The sequence below is a fragment of the Phyllostomus discolor genome, chromosome 1 (genome assembly GCF_004126475.2).
Source record: "Phyllostomus discolor isolate MPI-MPIP mPhyDis1 chromosome 1, mPhyDis1.pri.v3, whole genome shotgun sequence".
NCBI classification, from domain to species: Eukaryota; Metazoa; Chordata; class Mammalia; order Chiroptera; family Phyllostomidae; genus Phyllostomus; species Phyllostomus discolor.
In genome coordinates, this window is record NC_040903.2 from 8,996,278 (window position 1) to 9,006,133 (window position 9,856).

Sequence of the window (9,856 nt, forward strand, 5' to 3'; positions counted from 1 at the left end):
CAAGTGAGAACCACTACCAGGTTGATGTGGATTCCGGGTCCTATCCTGGACTCCCTGAGTCAAAACTGTCTGGAGTTGGGTGTTCAGGGATCTATACTTCACACAAGTTCTCTGCTTAGTAAATTCCACATTGCATATTTAGAGTATTTTCTGCAGAGCGTTAACACATTCTGAATTTTTATGGGAATTCAACCAGTGTATAAACTGGAGGGAAATTAGCCTTTTTGGTCCAGAACTTGACTGAACCCTGTTGGCCATTCTGGAAGATATCATCAGCGGCCATGTGGCTCGTGGTATTTGGTGGCCAATCCAACACATTTGTGTTTTAACTGCCAGTTCCACGGTGAGTGTACCTGAACGTGTAAACATCTGAGTAGTACAATGTCATAAAGTTAATCACCCCAGAGAATTCCTATATTGAAATGCACGATTATAATCTTTCCTTTTATTTCTCCTTTATTTACTGTCAAGAAATTATACTGATTTTAAAAGTGTGCATAATAGTTTAAAAAATTACCTGTGAATTTCAAGATAGCAACAAGAACATCGTAAAAAAAGGTGATGTTGGGTCTGCACAGGACCGTGAACCACGGCTCCAGATGAATGACCCTGTGCACACCCAAGTTTAGGAATACTGCAGTCCAACCCCAAGTTTTACTCCCTTAAATGCAATGTTATTCGATCCAGGGGCCAAAGTGTTTTCCAGTAGAAAATATTATATTACACTTTCAGCTTTGTAGTGGGGTAGCCGGATTCCCTTCCCAGCTTCATCGGGCCACAGCTACTGTAATCTGGGTGCCACAAGCTAGCCTGCCTTGGAAAGAGTCTGCAGCTGCTGCGATTTTCTAGCACGTTTAGTTGGTCCTTCCACACCATCAGGAATGAAATAGAGGGGCAGGTGAGGATTCAGCATGCTATCAAGTACAGGGGTGGAAGAACACTTATTAGCCCACCAAGGTCATCTTGACATTGTGCTATGCCCTTTGCAAACGTTCTCACCTCCACTAAGGCATCCTTTATCTCATTCTAGACTAGAAAGCTGATGCTAAGGAAGGCTACGAAACCGCTCTCATGCAGCTGGTAAACGGATCTGTGTCTATCCAACTGCAAAGGCTATTCTTTCCAGAGCAAAATGCTGGCCATGGGAAACTTTTAAAAACCAACACTGGTTTGTGTTTTTTCTTTAGCTTATAAAAATGTAAGCTTTTTTTTTTGTAGTACCTCCTCATCTCACCTGTAATAATATAAAGAATGAGTGCAAGAAAGCAAAAATCACCCCACATCCCCCACTCAAAGAAAAGTACTGTTAATATTTTGAGATCCTCCAGACTTTGAGAGAAATGTCTGGAAGGATCTCACTGCACAACCTAGGAAATTTTATATACAAATATGTACTTTAACACACAAACAGGGTGCTGTAAATGTTTTTGGACATTATTCATTCAATAAAAATGGACATACAATTTTTTCTTTTGCCAATAAAGGTCACTGCTATTTTTAACAGCCGGTACTCTATTACACACAATGATGACTTATTTGGCCTATTACCTGTTGAACAATTCTTTTTTTAAAAAATATATATTTAAGCACATTTTAACATGTGTTTATAGTTTGTGTTTGCTGTATTATGAGAATATTGAGTTGTTTTAAAGAGCAGGAAAAACAAAGATCTATGACACACATGGGAAAGAGTTCTTAAGCTTAAGATGTGTCAGCTACAGATAGTACACTGGGAGGCATGATATAGAATGGAATTTATGTAAAAAGGATGGAAGAGACACGAGTGTTACTAACCGAAAAAGATGGGAAGAATAAATTGTACGGTGCAAGTGATGCCACCTTCAGGTGGACGGCTACATCACCCCTAAAACTGTGGACACCCATTCTGGCCCCAGGCACGTTCTGCCCCAGGAACAGGTGGCAAATGCGGCTGTCAGCCGGCCGCTAAGCGGGCACCCTTGCCCCTGTGCATTTCCGACAGAGCAAGCACGCACTGCTGATCTGCACATGCCCCCTCTGCCCCGCCCCCGGCAGTTTTGGCGGTGGTTCTCACAACCACACCATCAGAAGTGAAGGCAGGTGCCCCAGAGTGGACGTGACGCTGCATAACACGGGACTGAGGTAATAACGTGGCCCTCTCACCTCCACATCTTAACCTTCACTACCCTTTCCAATTGACTTCAATTTAAAAGTGATTCAATAAACCAAGTGACTGGAGCATCTTGATTTGGGATGTCAAGTTTCCTGTCTCAGACATCTGGGACAACCTGCCTGAGTGTGTCTGGGGGTTATTATTGCATCAAGACAACTTCCTACTTGAAAGGATACACGGATCTTCGCACAGATGCGCAAGTATTTCCATAGGAATCGATCCTGGAGTAAACCAATTCCAAAGATAAGTAAATTTTAAATGTTGATATATTTTGCTATACTATTCTCCAGAAGGTGTTCCAATTCACACTCATTAATGGCGTACAAAAATGTACATTTTCCCATGTCCTTGCCCAAACAAGCCACTATTGATCTTCAACCATCTTCAATAGGTGAAGGGTGCCTCCCGCTGTTTGCTAGTAGGGCTGCAGGAACACATTTTTACAAATTGATTAATTATTGGAATTAAACCATTTGTATCCTGCTTTCACCCGCCTTTCTTCCCTCTGTTGAAATAACTTCGGACCTAAGACGCAGCTGTTCCTGCCCAAGGCGCCAGGTCAGCAGATGGAAACGTAGATGACTTTGTGTTCCTGTAACTGTTCCGCTTGACCAGAAATGTTGCGTATCCAGGCAGCCAATCCCCGAACGCCAGGCCAGCTCTGGGCTCTGTACTTACAATTCCTTGTTTCTTCTCAGCCCACACAAGCTTGACACTGTGGCCCCAGACAACCAGGTCTTTTTCTGTCTGCCTCTCCCTTGTTCTTTATTCTTGATCCTATAAAAGCTTCCTGCCTTCTGCCCCATTTTGCAGTTCCCTGAATGGAGACTGTCTCCTTCATGAAGGGCTAAAATTTGTTTTTATGCCCTAAATTATCTTTAATCATTTTTTAACACATCCAGGCTCTTTCTTTGTAGGGGCTTTTAGCACTTTGCCTGTAATACAAGCAAACCTTTCCCCCAGTTAGTAGTTTAACTCTCTTATGTTCTATAGATCTTTTGAATTTTTACATAGACAAATTTATATATTGACACTTCTATTTTCTGGCTTTTGCATCAACACTTAGAAAGGCTTTCTCCATCCAGGATCAATTTCTCCTAGCATTTTTATGGTTTTATTTTTAAAAACACAGTATTTACATTTTTTATATAGTTGGGATTTAGGTTGATCTATGGAGTGAGGCTGGTATCCAGATTTATGTTTTTCCAGATGGCTAAGCGTTTGTCCCAACGGGTACTGAATAATTCATCTTTACCAGACTGATAGCCCAAGTGCTGCCTTAGGTGATTTCTTTAGTAGGAATTTGTTAAGGTAATCTTTTAGCTTTTGCTTAGTCATTTTTTCCCCTCATCAGTTAAGCAGCATGAGTAACTCCATTATTGTTATTACTGGTAATAAACTTCTAATCTAAAAACAAGGTCATATTCTTGAGTATTTCCTGAGCCTTGCACCTGGGCGGCTCTTTTCCCTTCTCTGCCTTAGTCCTGCTCATCTTTCAGGCCAGTTTGCATGGGCCGTGGTTTCATGGTTTTGCATTCCTGTCAAGTGCTTACATCCCTTTATTTTTGAAAGCTACAGTTTTCTGTTAAACATCTTTTTTGAATGAACAATTCAAGAAAACACATAGCTTTAATTGGCACTATGCTTTATTATAATCCTAGCCCACATTAACCAGTCCTGGGGCTTCATTAACGGTAGCCTGGTATCAAGGCTTCTTCTCATCCCCACAGGAGAAAACCAAACCAAACCAAACCAGCAGCATCTGCACTGAGACTACGCTACATCGACATAACACCATGGAACATGATAGTTCGGAGTAAAATGCTGTGTGGCAAAACTATAGCCAGCTCACAGTAAACAGTAATATGATCTCCATGAGCTCCATGAATTGTTTGTGGAAAAACAGTTTGGGGGCAATTCGAGTCTAGGAATACTAGCATTGACAGTCATTTTTTCCATATTTCTACCCAAAATTGTTAGTGGTAACAAAGGTGGGAAACAAGGAACAGAGAGTGAGTACAGGGGCTAAGAGCAGTCAGTGGCACTAGTAAGTAGTTCCTCCCAACACGTGAAAAATTTAACAACCCATTTTTGCAAAGAGCATTAGACTTCACCTTAGGGTAAACAGGCAGGCAATGAATCCAACAGCTTGACACTGTTGTCTTTCTAGTCTTTTCCTGGTGTTCCTAGTCAATTAAACCATGGAACTCTCCAACACACAAAAAAGGAATGGAAGGAACTAAGGCTTTTAATTCCATTTTTTACAAAGCAGTAGAGTGCTCTGTACTCAGTGGAAACTCAAAACGTTTTTAACTTAAGTATTGGTAATATGGATGATCTATGTATGGATGAGTATCAATATTTCAACAAAGCCATCTCTTAATTTCCCTTTCTGGAACTAACCACTGCTTTTTTTTTTTTAATTTTAAATCATTTATGGTGTCTCTGCAATACAAATCTAAGTGTCATCTAGAATATCAATAAGAGAGAGAAACAACAACTGACTGCCTTTTCATCTGCACCCCAACTGGTGATCAAACCCACAACCTGGGTTATGTGCTCTGACCAGGAATCAGACCCATGACCTTTTGGTCTATAGGATGACATGCCAACCAACCGAGCCAAACCAGCCAGGTCTGGGTCCAAGGCACTTGAAATAATCCTTCAGTGATGCTGTTGTGGATGGTACCAGACAGACCCCACGTTGATGCAAGCTACAAATAAGCTTCATCAGTTCACTTGATGTCTTTTTGCTTCATAACCTACCCCATGACACAGCAATTTGACTCCTAGGCATTACACCCAAGAGGAGTGAGTGCACATCCCCACCAAAACACAGGGACAAGAGTAGCTAAGGCAGCTTTATGTATAACAGCCCTAAACTGGAAAAACTCAAATGCCACCAGCAGCCGAAGGGATAAATGAATTACAGCATGGAGTTCACACAATGGAACAGCCTACAGCAATACAAAAATGGACCACTGATACATGCAAAGACCTGGATGAATCACATATATTATGTTGATGAAAGGAGCCAAGCATAAAACAATACATGACCCCATTCACATGAAGTTGAGAACAAGGAGAACTAACTGATGTGTAAAAGAGTGGATATTTCTGGGGGGAAGAATAAATAGACTGGGAAAGGGCACTAGGGAATCAGAAATTTTGTTCTTTGATCTGTGTGTATACATCTCTTTTTAAAAAGAATTTATTTCTTTATTTTTAGAGAGGGGGAGAAAGATAGGGACACATCAATGTGTGACTGCCTCTCATGCGCCCCCTACTGGGGATCTGGCCCACAACCCAGGCATGTGCCCTGACTGGGAACTGAACCAGTGACCCTTTGGTTCAGTCTGGTGCTGAGTCCACTGAGCAACACCAGCCAGGGGTGAGTGTGTACATCTTGATATGAGGGTACACATATGCAAAAATCATCAAGTGTACTTTATGTATTTCAATTAGGTGTGTTGTTATCCCTTACTTTAAAAAAATTGGTCTGGCATGGTTTACGCAATGGATTTGATGACAAAGAAAAAACACATCACCACACAATCGTTTGCAATTAAATAAAAATTTATTCTGAGAATATGTAATAGTAACAGAAACAAAGTAGGAAAAAAAAACCCCAACCATAGGTCATAGGAAACAAGTCTAAAGTGTTATGTAGGATTGTATATAATACAGGGGTATCATTTTCCCTGGGGGCCACATCAGCTCCATGGTTGCCTTCAAAGGGCCAAAATAATTTTAGGACTGTATAGATGTAACTACTCCTTAACTGTGAAGGAGCTGAAACTACATCGGCCCCTTTGAAGGAACCGTGGGGCTGATGTGGCGCCCAGGGAAAATGAGTTTGACACCTCTGGTCTAATGGCTCTGTCACTGGATATATGGCTATGTCTTGATAGCAAAACAGTATGGAAGATGAAAAACTATAAAATTTTAAAATACTGTTTTTAAAGAAGTAGATAATTCCTTACATTTTTGAGTTCACAAAGGCTAAAATTTAAATGAAAAGCTTGTTGAAATTACTCTGTAAATTATGCATTTCTATCAACAAAAATTCAGGGACCAAGATTTTGAGATTCACCTAAGCAAGAGACATCGTTTCTCTTACAAAACAAATTATTGAATAATTTTGTTTTCTGAAAACATTTTCTACAGCGCATATCTTATGGAAAGTGGTTACCTGTTGCAACTGTGGAGTATGATGCCTGAAGGACCAGATTGCTGATATTACTACAACGGTACTATATTCTTAATCTGACTACTGACTCTGACTGCTAAAACTGTAATGACATTTAAAAAACAAAATTTCAGATTTACTTTTGTGACACTGACACTCATCCAAAAATGTGTATTTGGTGTACTTCTTGTCGTATTATTAACCTAGTTCCCTCTGTAATCATCTTATTATTTTCCCCTCATTTCCTAACATCTGTCTCATTCTTCTTCACATTCTCCATATACTTACTTTGTCCCACGTTTCCTAGAGACTTATTTCCTGAAACCCCACCCTACTTACTTGACACAGTTGCCATCCCAGGACCTACCTTCATTGTGTTCCTTTGAGAGATATGTTTTCAGGATCCCATGCCTTCTTATGTAGATTACTCCTTTGTTTTGTTGACGCACAGCCTCCAGTAGCCTCCTAAGAAAGGGTACATGGTAAGGTAAAATTTTGAGACCGTGCAAATCTAAATTTATTTTAGCCCCACACTTGGTTGGATTGTCTGGATATAGAATTGTAGGTTAGAATTAATTTTCCCCCTTACATTGGAAGGTCTTGCTTTCAGGTCTTGCTTTCTAACATCCCATGCTGTTCCCACGATCTAAATGCCATTCCGAAAACATCCATTTATGTAAACCTTGTTTTCCCCTTTGGAAACTTTTAGGATCTTTAAACCTAGTATATCCTGAAATATAATGATGTGCTTTTTGTCTTAATTCATTGTGCCGGGCACTCAGTGGATCATTTTAGGAGACTCATGTCTTGTATTTTTGGGCAATGTTCTTTAATTTTGTTTTGTCTTTTCACTTCCTTTCTCTATTCTCTCATTTTGAGGCTTTTATTAATCAGATGTTGGTTGCATCCCATTCTGATCTGCTCATTTTCCTTTTTGTTCTTTCCTTATCTCTGCCTTTTTGTCCTGCTTATCTTCCAACTCATCTGTTGACTTTAATTTTGGCTCTTCTACTTTTCCAATCTTCTTATTTTCTGATTGTTGATTTTCTATGGGATCCTGTTACTTCATGGATGCAATATATTCTCCTATGTTTCTGAGCATATTACAGCTTCTTTGGAAGTTTTGTTTCCTGCATTAGTTCCAATTTTTTTTCCAGGTTCATTTCGGTATTCATCTTTCCTCGTTGAAGTTATCCTCAAATATCTAATGATTCTTGGCTATCAGTTTATGGTGAGTTCAGGTGACTGAAAGCTGTTATGAATGAGCAGGCCTTGTGGGTTCTGGGTTCCACTGTAACAAATAACCAAGTGGCAGCTGTTTATTTTAAATTGTTCATCTTTCTGGATGGGGTAGACAGGGCTGGGTGGAAGCCTGGCTGTCCGATGATGTAACTGGGTGGACAAAAGGGTCTGATGGCTCATAACGTTTGGAGGACTCTCAGTCTCTCAATCTTCCTGTTTTCAGTACAGCACCTCACTACCATTCTCCTCCAGCCCAGTCCTAAGTCTAACTGGGACTTTGTTTTCATTCCCCCAGATATTAAGTCTCCAATCTTTGGCTAGAAAGAGGGACAGACACCTAGCTACAAAATGAGGGCACAAATAAACTCTCAAATAATACCCTTGTGTCCAACTTTGCTCCTCACCTTCACCTTCCAGAGTAACTTGTGCTTCAAATCCTTGAGTCTTTTGGGGGTTCTGAAAGGAAAAGATGTGCTCCAATCTCTGGACCTTCCCTGCAACGAAGCCTCGCTGCCAGAACTGTACAACTCACCAAGTTATTTACATTTTAAAAGATACTTAATTTTTCCCTTCATGGCAAAGGAGAAAATAACTGCCTAAAACACACATCAACAAGAAAACAATCTACCCATTATTGAGACAGCATTTTATAAAATTATAAAAATGTCTAGAACTACTATGTAATTTATTAACATTGTGTGATTATTTTAGCCTTTTAGCCTAATTGGTCTTCCTTCTCCATTTCTCTGCAACGTGTGAACTACAGCGGCAACTGTGTGTTAGCTCCTTTTCCCCCCATCAAGTACTTGGAGGTAAGAAAGCACCACACAACAGGAAGACTGCTTCCTGGAAACAGCGACCTGACTGCAACCCAAGCTGAACCAATGCTACCAACATATTTATTTGTTTGTTTGTTTGGGCTGCCAGATAAAACACCAGATGCCAGTCAGATTTAAATTTCAGAAAAATAATTATTATTCTAGTATAAGCATGTCCCATTTTTCATTGTTTATCTGAAACTGAAGTTTATTTGGGTGTCTTGCATTTTTGCTAAATTTGGCAACCCAACACATTTAAAGAAACAATGTGTCCTAAGTAACAAAGTGACCAACATTAAACAAGACAAAACAAAACAAAACCAACTGGATTCAGAGAAGGAAACTGGGATCTGGACCAAAGCATTCAAGCCACTGGGAAATTCTATGTTACTGACAGGCAGGTAGCCAGGGGCCAATACCCTATAACCCACTTCGTGGTAAGTCCCCACAGAACATGTAGGCTGTGGCCATTACTGCCTTCAATTAATGTAGGAATTCAGTGTCTCTCAGTTGTGGTTGGCTTCCTGTGTCCCCAGAACTCTCCCACCTTACCAATGCATTCTGGTTGCCCAAGGTGTAATCATAAAACCAACCCAGGGTCTTTTCGATGGAACATAGCGACGCCCCCGGATTGTTCCAGTTGTTTGGGTGCCTCCCAAAGGACGTGGTCCCTACTAGACCATTGCTTGATGAATCCTTTACAGAACACTAGCTGATATATTGGAGCATCAGGTTCCACACTTGACACTATGGCTAGAAATATTAACATTAAGCAAGAGGTTAGCATTTAACTAAAATGTACCCCCCCCCCCCACTCCAGAAGACATTATCAGCTCCTTAATTTGTAAATTGCAACACTTATTTTAAGACTCTTCCACCTGGTTTCTGCTGAAATCTAACTCAATACCACACTGGCTTGGTCTCTGTGTATACTAAGAACTCAGTTTTAATCTTGCTTGGCTGACCAGGATCCTGAGTCTCCTGGATGATTACTGATTATGGCCTACTCCAGGGAATGGCGTACCACTTTCCAAATGACTCCAAGGATTTTCATGTCGTGCGTGGGGGTCATCTATGTCTTCTGAAATAAAATGCCCAAACGTCAGTCACCTTACTGTTTTATAATCCAACCCTAACCTGTTGCTAACATTTTAACAGCTGACTCAATGCTGTTTACAACCAACAACTCGGGTAACCGCCTGCCTGCCACACCACTTCAAACTATTTTTAAACCGGGCATTCCTTTCCCGTATCTCATTGAGAAGAGCTTGTCACAGCTCTCACAGCTAATGGGAGCTGGGTCGCTAGCAAGTGTCAAATCACTGTTTTATCTTTTTCTTTCCATTTTCTTGGTTTCACTTCCCAAGCTTTCACATAATCCCACAGCTACCAACAATTAAAGAGCATAGAGATTTCATGATCAGACTCATACACATACCCGTGAACTAAATTGTT